The sequence below is a fragment of the Lingula anatina genome, chromosome 1, assembly GCF_051362555.1.
Source record: "Lingula anatina isolate TDL-2025a chromosome 1, LinAna3.0, whole genome shotgun sequence".
In the NCBI taxonomy this organism is placed as follows: Eukaryota; Metazoa; Brachiopoda; class Lingulata; order Lingulida; family Lingulidae; genus Lingula; species Lingula anatina.
The window spans coordinates 50864715-50879827 of NC_141767.1; the positions used below are offsets into that span (position 1 = coordinate 50864715).

A 15113-nucleotide genomic window follows, 5' to 3' on the forward strand; every position below is an offset into this window, starting at 1 on the left:
GAATACAATGAATACATGAGTAGTGACTTTACACTGAGTTTGACCAAATGAAAATAGTGCGATATCAATGAAATTCCGCTGGGATTATTTCAACACCGCGAGCTAAACAACAGGTGATAGTTAATGCTTGTTGAATGTTGGACAAGTTGCCTCCGCGCTTAAGTGTCGGAAAACACGATTCTTTATTTTCGAAGAGCCCATTCCAACTCCGAGCAGTCCACAAATTACTTTATACATTTGATACCCAACCTTCTCTTACACTGCATTATCTCTTTTAATTTTCGCCAGTCTGTGCTTCATAAACATTTACCACGTGAAACGTAAAACGAGACCACCTGTACTTGATGTGGTCTAGGAGCATATGCATCAAATACTGGGACATGGTTCTTACAATGTTCGGTTAAATGCAACGATTTTAAATTACCTGCAATGCACTTGTTCTTTTTGGGTTTAAAGGCATTTCATCATATTGTTCTACCGCGTGTGGAGACGTAGATAAGTCCAAATAATAAGTCCATATGCTTGCTCATTCGGAGTTGTCACAATTCATTAAGCATGGTCATTAAATGAAGCAACGAAGCTCTTTTATTCATCACACGGGTTACTATGTCTTTTAAATTGCAAAACTATTATTCAGCCATATGCATATTGTGATGCATTCAGTAAATTCTAAAAAGGCTTACTTAATCAAGTTTTGATTCAGTCATTATTAATTTAGGTAAGAAACATGACAGTTGGAATGGCTTTCCAAATACTAGTATTATGAAATATAACACGTAGTTCATTTTTTCATAAGATTTGACCAGTTGTTGAAGGTCAATGAAAAGCAACAAAATAAGAACAATTGAATAAGGGAGAACATTATTGACCGTCTCTTTGTAGCAATACAGTGTAAATGATTTTAGTTATGATTTAAAGAAAGAAGGTCAATTTCAGTAGACTTCCTTTTGTTCCCTTTTGTTTTCTTCCGGAGGGAATGTGTGTATAAATAATATGATCCATTTTCATTCACGAAGCTAAATTTTACAGATAGCAGACAAGATTAGTGAATATTCTAAGAGTGATTCTGTACTATCAATAGTGTGGTGCAATGTAAAGATGTGATTTCTATTAATTGACAATCAAAATGAATCCCATTGATGGCAAGTTGCAGAAACCAATAAGAGGACTAAAATGTGCAATATTTGACAATGTATGGTAGCTGTATATTTTTTATGGATATTTTTCTTTTCCTAGGTGAAGCCTGCAAAATCCATTCTTAGTGCTTAAACTTGTTGAAGGTCAAACGTATGTGTCTCTGTCGCTGGAACGCTTTGCAAGATAATAAACAGATTCATCTACAAAACTTATCACTTACATATTACAAAAAGCAACCATATCGGAAAGCGGATTAAACCTTTGATACTTGCGTTGTGGACTAGAAGCAATCTATTTTCGAGCACTAATTGACTAATTGTAAGTTACTAACACTCCTCTTATTACAAGTAACAGCTGCTTTTAAATTGTACCAACTTTGCCCTACCTCTTAATACGGTATTTCAATTAGACCTTGATAACCATCAACTTTCTTGACAGCACACCCCAGGTGGCATGGAGGAATAACATAAAATGCGGCAGCAATTTGAGCACAGGGGTACCCATCCAGACCTATGGGCCTTCCGAATTAGATGAGCCAACAATTTCCAGGAAAGCAACTCGGTTTTCTGTTCCCCTTGAGAATAAACAAATATCTTGACGAGATGTATTTTTGGTAGGAAGACGGTGCTTTAAAGATCACTTAATCGTATTGGTGCACTACAATTCTTGTGGTCTCGAAAACGTGCTATTTTTAATATACGTTCTTTGCATCATGGTTTGATCATCGTTTATTTCAATAATAATAATAAATGTACTCAGAGCGTCGAATTTAAATGATCATCGTGTGTGCGGTAAAATGCATTACGCTCAATCCCAAGCTAAAACGTTCCTTGGCTTTTTACGATGTATTGGCATTCTTGCGGCACACATATTAAAAATCAAGTTAAGTTTGATTGTTCGCAAACATCAGACAAAAAGGTTTTTCAAATCTCCTCTCTGTCTGTGTATTCCATCCTTCTTTGCATACCAATGAGGCATAAGTAGAGAAAAGACACACATTTAAGTCATTTTATCATTTCCAATGCATTAACCAATTAATCTGTGTATTTGAATCAAAAAATTCAATTAGTTGATCAATACGTAGACTCCAGGTACACTAAAATGTCATGCATTAGAGTTATGTTTATGCATGTTTTATCTCGTTCTCATTTCTTTAATCGGTTTAAATCTGCTGCTGGTATGACAATACCTGGATCGTCTTTTCAAATGAACAAAAACAAGTATCAATTTCAGTGTTATAAAGTGCATTTCTTGTCACATAACGTGCTGCAATTTAATAGCATAGACTTTAATTTGGAGTCCTTTGATAAAACTCCAGATTAGTTATTGCTGTCGCCTGGCAAAATTAACGGTGTTTTAATACTGGCACAATCTGATGTGGCTACAATCATGGAGTATTTTTCATCCTTGTCTCATATCCTCAGATATAATTTACTATCAGCCTGAATATCGAACTGTATGGCAGTTTGTTTTTCTCTTACTGGCAATGACTCATATGGCCTCACACTATCTGAATAGATAAAGAACATTTTGCAAATAAATCTTATTTTGAGAGTGTGTATGTATTTTTATGAAACCTATCTATTTAATCTTAACCCTGCTATTGAAATTTTCACACAACCATTCATATACATGCAACTCCACATTACAGAAAAATAAGTATTAATGTATACGGATTATAAAAATTTTGAGAAACATATCCACGCGTGTTTTTTATTATTTTTTTTAACAATCAGTTAATCGCTATCCTTAAACACACTAAATGTGAAAAGAAAATTGACATTTGGGACAATTGGAAAATGGTCTCAGTTATAACTCTTAGTAGCCTTATAGAAGTTTTTTCAAAGTGGTTAAAAACCGGTTTCGATCACGCAACCTGACACTTATCAGTTTCGGACATAATACATGGGTTACCTGACTCATTAAAGGGACTTAACTGTTTGGCGCGTATGCTTGAAAAATTACAGAGCATATTCAGCTTACTAGCTGGGTCGGTCCAACTCTGCAGGGGTTTACGCTATTAAAGTGCAATCAGTGGAATCAGCTCAGTCAGCACACGATAGTTTTAACTATTAAAATAACCCCTAGATGCTCGAGGAGGCGTCTCAGACATGACAGGCAAAACTGAAACGAAAGAACAAGACCCTAAAACTTTTGTATACGCCAAGTTATAACGCATTTTATCTTAGCACTCTTACAATTACATGTTCTATCGATAGATGCGAGTGTTTGTGTGTGTTTTCGTAAGTACATGCATGTTAGCGTGTTTGCATTTATTGGGCATTTCTCCTGAAATAGTTTTAGTAATGACTACGTGCCTTTCATCTTTCCAAAGTCGAAAGATAATCCACTGGCAATTAATTTTATTGTTAGATTTGACTACTGTAGTATGCTTGCTCTGTGAAATCGAAATTTCATTTGTTTTCCTCACTTATTTATTTATTTATTTATTTCAATTTTTCTTTTCTTTTTTTATTGTCATCTTTTTGATTTGCTTCACACTGGATGATGAAATCATCAATCAAAGAAAGCATTACTATACTTTAGAACATTATGCCCGTGTTGTCTGCAGTGCTTTATCATAGAAACAGCTGAAATCATCCATGAAATTGTCCAATCTATATGCATACCTTTATCTCGGATCTGTTATGATATATCTCATCGCAAACGACCTGGCTTGGGCATAATATCACGCCAAATGGCACACAAAGAAAGATGAAGATAATAAATGATATCATGTGAAAGTACAGCCAATCTGATGCCTTCATTGATCTCTGGTAAATGCTTATCAGTATAAAAGCTGAATACGTGCATAAAATACCTATTGAGAAATGTAAAAGAGCAAAAATACAACACGACTTTGATAAATTTCTTTCAATTGTATTTCCTGATAATATTTAAAGGACAAAGTACAGTTATTTTAAAGATCCAGTCAAGGGGAAAGTACAACCAAAGGTCACCTTCGGGCACCTTTCGAGGGAGTTACGTTACGCTCAGCGTACGTAGCTTGATTTATTCTTTATGGTCTAAACTGACCCAAGAACCGCAAGTACCGAGTGTTTGCCAGAGTGAGAACTTCGGTGTTCAGTTTGCTGTGCCAGAGCTCAACACCTAGTATATTTATTGCACAATTAGTGCCAAGATACCAAAGAGACCAAACGTCAGTAGGTTGCTCTCAGATGTATGCTTTTTGCTATTGGTATACGTGCATTCTGATGAGAAAATCTGGTCCCTTCCCGTCCTTGCCATTCTTTGAATGTGAAAAACACGCACTTCGATCGGAATGAATAAAGATTAAATTTAGCCATACAATTATAAATATTTCCACGTCCTGGCGGCATTTGCAGTAAGGAGGCTTTTTGTCCCTATACCCTAACAGGTCCCCCTTACTTAATCATCATTATAGTTCAGCCAACCAAACACTGGTACAAAAAAAAAAGGAAATGAGCTACGAGAAAGTCCAGATCTGCAGGTTATTTAGAAATTCATTATTATCTATACAATTTTATCCCATACTATTATAGATCAAATATTCACATAGCGGCTAAATAGGATCCAACCATCTTTTAACCCGATCATACATATTTTAACATGTTTTAAATTTTTAAAACTGTAGTTAGATGAAGTTGTTCAGTTTGCTGCATGTGCTTTAAAGTAACATGAAATCTATTCACACAAAAATCCAGAATCCACGCAAAAGAATAACGTATCGATATGCTTCAGGACTATAATGTGCATATCAAAACTGAAAGACACTCTAATGAGACGCGTGGTTTTCCATAAGAAGAACCAGATTTGGAGGCTTAGTACCTCTTATGTTCCTAACAAGTGTTCACTCACCTGAAGGCAGGGCGGACTGCTCCGTGCCTACATGTATCTCTAAATGCGCTGTCTAACTGAAACATCTGACAAATGCATTCCTAACGTAAGCTATAAGGCGCCCAAGTACTCAAATCAACACGATTGGGATAAGTTTACGCACCATGCGTAGCGAGGCAGGAGCCTATTTGTTCCTCTGACTGAGATGTCTACGTTTGAATGTTACGTGGATTCCCACTAAAGCCTAACAACTGGTCCCCAATATTACGCACTCGACAGATAGTGACGTCCCTCGGATATTTTACTTCCGTAAGCATTAGTGACAATAAATCGCACTAAGGAATAGAACTGTAACGAACTTTGACGGACATATCCTCATTCCCATTTTGCATCTCGACAAAGAAAGTGCTTCATCAACATTACAACGCAAAGTGGAACCCCAATAAGTTCCCCCTGCACTGCATTGCCGCTGTACAAATATACAGGTAGGAGCAGCAAATAAAGTCAAAACCTCGAAATCCATGGAAATGGTTCACAAGATCATTCTTGTGATGTATCATTTTTAAATGGTATTAGCCAATAAATCTATATAGTGCGAGGCATTTAGTACTCAAAGAAGAGATTTACTTTCATATACATAATACCAACATTGAAACCATAAATGTTAGTTTATAGCTTCTGCATCGACCCTTCTTCTTATTATGTCTGAACGTAGATAAAATTTCATCGATGGCCCCTTCGCTGTAGCATTTTTAATATGATTATAGCACCTCCCATCAGCATCAGCGCATTGCCCGGAAGACGAGCATCACATCTAACACACTATATGACGCACATCGCACGTCGGCACATCAGATCCAATGCCATCCGTCTTCGTGACACCTGCGAGACAAACGTTGATACAGCCTGTCCTGGTGGAAAAAACTGTCCTTAGAAACAATCGATTATATTCGTAATACGTTGATTAAATAATCCTTGTGAGACAGTGCATTATTGCTTCTCCAGTGGATATAGAATATGATTGACGTTAAGACAACAGAGAAAGACAAGCTATGGAGTGAACTTAAATTAATCTTGTTTTCAAAGTCAAAAGGAATGCTATAAAGGCTACATACCAATGACGATATATGCAGTAGACTCCATATGATATGTTCAAGTACATCCGATCTTAAATATTTTCATCTGAGGTAAAAAGAGTTGTGGAAATGATGCGTTCAATCTATGTAAACCCTATTAATCGAGTCATACATGACATTTATGAAAAAGAAAAAGCTTCTGGAACAATCAATGTTGAATTATCATTCAACTTCTTCGTTAACTTTGTAATGCTTATTTCCCCTTCAATAACGATTAATGTTTAATTCAGTACAGTTTAGGCATTTCCAGGTTCTCTTCCCTTGACATTTTAAATACTCTTTTCTTTTCATGATAAGTCACAATTAAACAAAAATGCAATCGATTTTAAGCCAGGATTTCATCATGCATGCAGATGGTAACAATTCTTCGTAGGTATAACGCCGAAGCGTTTCAAAGTAACCTTCAATTAAGACTAGTGATAACAGTGTAGGCAATAAATTATGTTGGCACATCCATGCTTTAATGCGTTACACAACATAAGCAGCTCTGTGCTGTTCTTGTTTGTTCTATTCTGCTCTGTTTTGTTTTCTTGTTCTGTTGGGTTTAGATACATGTACAAATCAGGCACACGTTTTAAAATGTCCGACCATTAAATATCGACATAATTTTTTATCCGCATACAGTTCCACAATTCTTGCTATGAAAAAGACGAGGGTTATATTATGGGATACACGATGGGCCAACTTGATGTCGATTAAAGTCGTCAATTATAAGATAAAGTGACGGGAATCATTGTTACGCTTTCATTTGGATATTAATCAAACAGAATAATCGGGAAAACCTTTAACTGCATTTTCCAGATCATAAATGGGTTGATACTTCATTCATGAGTCACACAAGGTAACTTTTATGTAATCTCCGTTCTAAATCAAATTTGCTAAAAAATTCAAAACAACTGTTACTACAGAAACTGTAATGTTTCATTTTGATCCCCGTCAAAGAAAACAAAAAATAAGCAAAAGTTGCACGGGCCTACCACCTATTACCTGGTGTATCAATTGCAATAATACAACTCAGTTCTAAATGATTTTGATCAGGAAGCCATCTACTTAATGCCCCTATTTCACACAGACCACGAATCCCACGAATCGCCAGGAATTGACAAATTTCAGGATTCGTGAGATTTTGCAAATTTTCTGGCCTAATTCGGTACGTTCTACGATTCAGTTACGATACAGGTGCGATAGTGTTACGAATATTCGTGGGATTCGGCTGGTATAGCACGAATATTGTCAAGAATTCACAACGATTTACAAGAATCTATTACGAATACTGCACGAACGTTACGAATCAATAAGGAATCAGTTAAGCATACGCCGAATGCATGCACTAATTGGGTACGAATAAAAGTATTTTATGGACTTTTCTTGACATTTCGTGGTATTTCCGTTTCGGCGAATATTCGTGGGATTCGTGACTGATTCGTCGCCGATTCGTGAGTTAAGAATACATACGAATGCCTACGAATCGATTACGATTCAGTTACATGTACGATGCCTAAAAATGAAATACGAATTTGTTACGAATTAACTACGATTTTTTGGAATCGGGAGTTCGTGGCCAAAATTTTGAACAGCTCATAATTTTTGCCACGCATTCCCGATTGATCAAGGATTGCAAGAACTGACTACGAATACATACGAATCTGTTAAGAACTTCACGAACTGACTACGATTCAACCACGAATCCTGAAATTTGTCAATTCATGGCAATTCGTGGGCTTTCTGGTCTGTGTGAAATAGGGACATGAGAAATGTTTCAAACTCACCTGTGACGTGACTACTCTTTATATCTATGATTTCCTGGAAATCAGGTGCCACAGATTTTAGCCTCAAGCATTTAAAATCTCATATGTATGAATCTCTCTCAGATTGACCTGTGAATAATTCAACTATTATATCAGGTGTTGTTACATGTGGTAGACCTCCATGCTCCAGTTCAGCAGCAGCAGCTGTGCCTTGAAATGAATTTGTAAGAACCAAAGTTGCAGAAGAACTGGCACGTTTTGACGACAAAAGAAAATCATATGAACTAGAATTGAACATATCTATTACATAATTGCAAAACTGCTTTTATCAGTTATAGATTTAAACTTCATGTTGTGGAAATGTGTAAAACACCTTTGATGGGATAGTAGGTCTGCTACTCAAGTCACTAAGCATATGGGTAATTTTGTAAACAAATTTACATGTTAAGTGAGAAAAGCGCCGCCTCTGAGTGAGATATACTCAACTATACATGTACATGTACACTCAAAAACAAACCTTAATGATACGTCAGTGTCAAAAGCGGGGACGCCTGGCTCCAGATCCACACCTCAAAAAAAATTACTATTTTTTGCTGTGGTCACTGGTTTAGCTTACGCCTGTCTCTCCTGATCCACTTCTTTTATCATTGCATTCAGTTCCTCTGACTACTTTTGGGCTAATCGTTTACTTCTTTTCTCTCTTCTCCTTTAGGCAATAATAAAAATAACACAAATGAATAAACGTGTCACCAGATTTCACCTTGGGATATATACCACGGTATCCAAACGTAAACACTACAAAAACAAATGTCAAGGGCGATGATAATGGCATGGACGCCAATGTTGTTCAAAACATTATTCTTGGGACATGCAACTGTTTATGTGGTATTAAGCGGGGTATACTATATCATGCTATTTGCAATATTTAACCTTAAATGATGGACTGTGTCTCTTAACCTGACCGACAGGCACTTTTAACCGAACCTAATTAAAAGTGAAGAAAACGTCAATTAAATCTTACGGTCACGCTTTTTAAGAATGTCCCTTTGGTGATTTTAATGAAATAATGTTTTCAGATATGCATTCCCTGAAAATATCTTGGTTCTTCGCTACACATTGGCCACATGGTAAATGAAGTAAGGTGGGTCTAGTGTCTTTCATTTACCATATTGACATGCAGCCTAGAAGATCTTATCATGAAGATGTTTTCAAGGTATTGTTTTAAAACAGACCGGCTGAAACATATACAGGATCAAGAAAGTACCATGTAAACATTTAGATCCAACTTAAGAATTTTACTAGCACTGGGGTTAATGTTTATAATACGGAGGAGATGGATAATAGTCTCGAGATAAGACAGTAACGTGATTATTATTATTATTATTTTATTTTTATTTTTTTTTTTTGACAGCTTTCGTACACTTGAGCAAACAAATCAAAAAGGTTAAAGGTCAAATTGAAAAATAAAAGATCTTCCTTAGAGCAGAGAATTTTATTCTGGAGGGATGAATGCAATCTTTCCTGTCGGGACAGTTATAATCATGATCAATGTGTATCATGTGCCCAGTTTCAAACGAAGGCCTAACACTGAGATCTATTGAACAAATTCAGCCCATCCCATTTTATACCTCTTATCATTAGAACTAAAACTAAAATTCCTGGAACTAGCGCTTAAACCAAATCAAGACTATCGTTCAAAGTCTCTGCAATATGCTCCTTAAGGCGTGATTGGACACCATAAAAAGAGGTGGTAAGTATGATCGATTCATTTCAGTGAGTTTGCATTAACTTAAATGTCGCCTGGGAAAATATAGAGTAACATGCAATCATTTACGATCCTAAAATTGTGCGTACGTCTTACAATGACAATACCAGAAAAGGCCAATTAATCGAGCCGCCAAAATAATTATAATCATTATATGGCAAGTTACTTACAGCTTTATCTACTATTCCCACTTCTCTGTCCTACTCTGTTATCATGAGAATATCATAACCTAAGTCATTTACCTGTCCCATAACTATTGCCCTGGTACGACCGGGTTCAATAATAGACCACACATATCTTTCTTTTTAATTCTGATGTCAAAACGTGATGTATTCGCCAATTCCAGGGTTGTAGTGAGTTCGTGTTCGCTTCTTGACACTCATTCCACGCCGAAGCGGTGTGATTAGGCGTCCTCTTATCATATACAGTCATTATGCCTCTCCCTCAGGTTGAGATCGAATCTAAAAGCCCCTTTTTCCAATTTGCTATCAATTATAAATGGTCATTGTCTTTGTCTTTGTTTTCCTTACTCATCAAAACAAATAGAGGTTTTGCATAGATCACATACTAAAAAGTGTCCTTGACAATTGGCTTTCAATTTTATAACGCTAAAAGGGAAACAAAAGGATAGGTAAAGTCCAGCTGTGTGCCCAATTAAATGATAATGGAGTGTTGATAAAGCATGGTTATGTTCAGATTTTGAAATGGCAAAATTTTCCTAGCTTCGTGCATCAAACATGTCATAACATGCTATACATGCTTAAAAACATAGTTCTGAGAGAATACCAAGCGGGATTATCATTTGGATGATAACACAACATCCAAATTCAAGAAAAAAGTGGTTACGTCTGAAAAACGATTGGCCAGTTTTTAAATATGGCGATAAATGTAAACAAGTCTATAGAAAGACGATAATCCAGAGATGACTTTGTCTACTGTCTTACCGAGGTGACTCTGACTATGTAACGGTACAAGAGGGGGGATAAACTGCTGTAATATGAAAACCTATTCTATACCTATATTATCCAGTTATTTTTGTCGTTACAACTTTGCTGCAAACTCACTTTCTTGTGGTATTATAACTCAACGAGTATAGTATATCGTTGAATGGTGAAGCAAATAACTTCACAATTCACGATCAGAGTCTTGGTTCCAAGATGAACTTTAGAAATGATTTATCTTTAATAAGCAAATTGCAGAAGCATGTTACGCTTTGGGGACACTTCAACCGACATATGGGAAAACGTGAATGTGGTCAAATCGTGATTCAAATCAAACCATGTGCATAAAAATTCACCTGATGCAGTGGCCCTTGGGTTTTTTTCTAGCATTTATTTAAGAACATATACCCTGAAATATAGGGTACAATGTTGTGTGCTTTACAGTGCAGAAAAAAACTAACATTTCTCCTCATTTTGGCGGTGTTATTGGATTTCTCATTACTGGTTTATACTTATAGACTGCTGATCAAAATATCATTAATAGGCAGAGAGCTGGCTTTGTCTTTATGTGTCATTTTTCCAGTTGAAGTACCTGGAAGCTTATAATACTTGTCGGGTGTAGATAGAATTCGGTTCAGGGGCTAAGCACCAAAACTGGTATGCTTATTGACAAAGATATGAACAACAATCGGGTGCGACAGATTTTTCAGAGGATCTTAAGGATGCTTAAAGCGTTTGTCAAAAACTCAAAAACATATGTCTTCAGTGTTCAGTGACTATTTTACTTCACATTTACACACATTTCATCTCACGGGTGACGTCATAATTGCAATTTTGGGGTAAAAATGGAAAAGTCGGTTTCTCAAACTCCTTTACCTGAGCACCCATGAACATTATATGATATATGATAATAGCCACAGCCATTATTTTATAAAGGCTCTTTTAGCGTGATTGTGGCTAACAGGTATATGTCCTTTATGGCACATGTGTTTGTGATTTACATTGTTATTTGTCAGTTCATCTGAGAACGTGATTTAACGACAAAAGGTCAGTATTTAATAGAACTTATACGCCACTACCAAAGAGGTACCGCATAGATCTACAGTATGTACTAGGCTGTCCATAGATACAAGGGTGCCCATAGATTTAATTTTACTATTGAATAACAACTAGGCAACCGATTATCGTGTAAATTGTGGATGTGGGTAATAAAACATTGACAAACCTAACGTGACCATTAAAATACCCCAACAACTTACATTTTTATACGGCTCCTTAGTGATCACTTAAAATTCTTACTTCATGTAGTAGATTTTTCATAAAAACGTTTAGTTATTTTTCATTTTATCAACAGTGATTAATATCATAGATTGACATGTGTCTCGCCGCAGTCCATAAAAGAAAATAAGCGTCGAATCCTGAATTATATATGGCCAATAAACAATTATCGACACTCGTTGTATTCTACATCATCCCGTCTGACAGACAATGGTAATGGGGTCTCAATAAATAATACAAGAAAACGGAAATTTTTATATTGTTTGAATTATGGGACATCAATTTACGTGCCATTACGATTATTTCAGTGTAATGTTTATGTTTAAAATTACACCCATGTGCCCGAGAGAGCATGTGCCCATATATGTCTATTGAGTCATCTGTGGCGATCATTAAAAAATATGTAGTTCGAATTTAAACTCCGAACGAAAAATGATCTTATTATATGCGATAAGTCATTGACTTGTGTTAAATTAATTTCTAACAAGACCTCATTTTGTTGGCAAAACCTACTTGTAGTACCAATGTTACAACTGTTCATAGCCCAATCTTTCACTATGCCGCTTTAGCTTCTCGATAATCTGAAGATCTCTTAGCATCGCGATAAAAGCACCGATAAAATGAAAACTCGGAAGAAACTTCCACCCTTAATTTTATTAAAGCAAGGGACCCGAGACTCGGTTTTTGCCTTATTGTGGATACATTTAAGTGGATAAGTTATGGGTTGGTTAAAGCTATCAATACCATAAAACTTCTAATTCTCAACCATGCTTCCGTCTTCTTACATTAGTGTTATTCGGTCAGAAGCATCAGTATTCTATAAAGGAAAGGCGTCCGCTTCCTGATTAAGCCGGTTAAGCTCCAAGGCATACCGATACTCGTACAGTGTGCAACATGTTCAGCGTGCAACAGATGCAGCTAAGAAAAAAAAAAAAAACGCGTGATTGATTTTAGTGAAAACATAACAAGACAGGGCATGGGGACCATTTATGACATACAAATTAAAGACTAACACAGTGCATGGTTGAAGATGACGATGAAAGATTGGCTGCCTGGCATTACTGGGTAATTTCGATTTTCCTAAATAAGAAGTGTCAAGAAGTTGATTTGGACTAACTGTCATGGAATATAGGTTTCCCGCCCCCCAGAGGTAGAGGTTTAAGTGATGAAAAACATTCCATCTTAGGGATATAGAGAGATATTATATTGTCATTGTGATAAGTCGAGTTAGATTGCATAACGGCTGCAAATCCCTAAAGTATCTTATTTTGTCGATCTGAATGGTGTATACTTATCTCTAAACTGCTGTTGTTTCCAGCTCCCAAATGCCAATAATGGTGCTATGATTTAATCTCTGTATATGTTCCATAATTTACGGAAGGCAAAAAGCCTTTTAAGGGCCAAACAAATGCCATTAATATTGTTCTTGAAACCCACGGTGCTTTGGAACACTTCAATGTCAACTAGCTTAATGATATGGCATTCTAAATGCCTTTACATTAGGTTTGATTTCTGTTGATGGATGATAATGACTGAAAAACAGTATTGCACATGCCTTGACTGTAATAGCCTGCTTGGCACTGTTATCTCCCTTGCACCTTGTATATACAAAATTCACAAACTTTGATCAATTTCCTTCGACTAATTTTGCATTATCAGATAAAAATCCAGGAAACCCGATATGGCATAGCCATTAGTACTCTAAAGACCAATTCCCATTACAAAGGACTAGGTCTTCAAATCATTCTTGAAATAATTGATCGCTCGACAGATTAAGCTTGCGTTATAAATCAAGATGGGTTGCCAGGGAATAATTATTTCTGAATTTAGAACGCATTCATATATCATATAATTTATAAAAATTCTATTATAGTACAAAATAGTGCAAAAGTTAAAAAAACACACATACATACACACCCAGAGAGAGAGAGAGAGAGAGAGAGAGAGAGAGAGAGAGAGAGAGATTAAAAAAGGAACAGTTACCTTTATACCTTTATATACCTGATATTTGATTTCATATATATATTCAAATAAACCGCGCCGTTCTCTCGGGACAAAAGGACACAGTTTAAGACTACAAGAAGAGTTCAATTGTACAATAGAAAGGTTGGGAGAGCATTTTAAAAACAAACAATTTATTTGTCACTGATTTCAATACATGCTTTAAACAGTTTTAAAACCCCCTTTCTTTCCTATGAATGGCATTTTGAACTTTGAACAGCCGTTCTAACATACACCATGTTTGACGTATTGACGGCGCAACTGGTAAATGTAATAATAAGTAATTACCCAGTGTTAATCATAAATATATTTAACAGACTAGATTGCATGTTGGTGTACATGTACACTTTCTATTCTTTTAACCTGCGACAGGAAACGGGTATTCTTCACTGAGTGGCAATATAATAGTTATTCAGGCGTGACAGGAATGGTAGTTCGCTAGGAACCGTAGTCCGCTTCCCATTACTTTGTACAGGTACATACTAACCCCAATTCCCTGACTAACCCTGACCTGTAATGATTATATGGGACTTCGAACGTCCTTTCATCTTCGTGCATAAGGGAATGAATGACCAGCTTGTCGACACTCATTGTGATTTTCTTTTCTGTTGCATTACCCATGAGCAATAGACTTTCAAGCATTCAGACAAGCCAACATTTAACTGAAACTACAGCCCTTGATATTGGTTCCATCATTAGCCGTCCTGAATCCAATACTTGTTGATTAATTAATCTGTCTTTACCACAAGTACAATGTATCTATGTATTAATAAATAAACTATGATAAAAGAATTTTGTATTTATTTAGGGCAATCTTTGCCAACTATCTCTTACTTTTTTTGACTGTTAAGTAACATATCTTAAATCTTTTTGATGTCGCATCTAGCGTAAAACCATTCACTACGTAACCGCAATCTAGACTCGCTTAATATTTTAAAAGAAAATGGCGACAAGATCTCATTTGGGTTGCATTATTTATCTATTTTCTTTTGCTTATAGCATGAACAGCTTGAACGGCGCAAAATAGTTCCACGATATAGGCCTAATAAATCTTCGTATTGTGTTTATGTGCAGGTCAATCGACCAAATTAAAGCCTTCTGAAATCGAGTTTTTCACCACAGTCTTTTTTCACATCTTGACATCGTGCGGTATAGTTTGACAGGCTGTACCGGTTCAATATGAGAGTAGTTCAGTTGCAGGGAGGAGGGTGGGGGGGTACTCGATTTGACAATTTCGCTTGTAGCTGTTCAGGCGGAAGTTAATTATTGACCTTGCCGAGCGCGAGGT

The 15113-nt window shown here is 36.2% G+C and overlaps 1 protein-coding gene across 6 annotated transcripts in view; it reads right to left on the bottom strand.

Moving 5' to 3' along the window:
- The window catches only part of LOC106153691 (alpha-2C adrenergic receptor-like), a 28334-nt gene that overhangs the window by 12312 nt on the left and 909 nt on the right, over window positions 1-15113 (bottom strand). For 2 of the 6 annotated variants that reach the window (XM_087000658.1, XM_087000656.1), the window contains exons 2-3: window positions 8358-8546; window positions 7862-8050 (exon numbers count right to left, since the gene is read on the bottom strand). The exons of 2 other annotated variants lie outside the window; for them this stretch is intronic. The gene's annotated coding sequence lies outside the window, so the exon portion shown is untranslated. Of the gene's footprint in view, window positions 1-1522; window positions 2648-3102; window positions 4937-4977; window positions 5386-7861; window positions 8051-8357; window positions 8547-15113 lie in introns of those variants that run through there. 2 more of the 6 variants (XM_087000657.1, XM_087000661.1) reach the window with 2 other exon arrangements.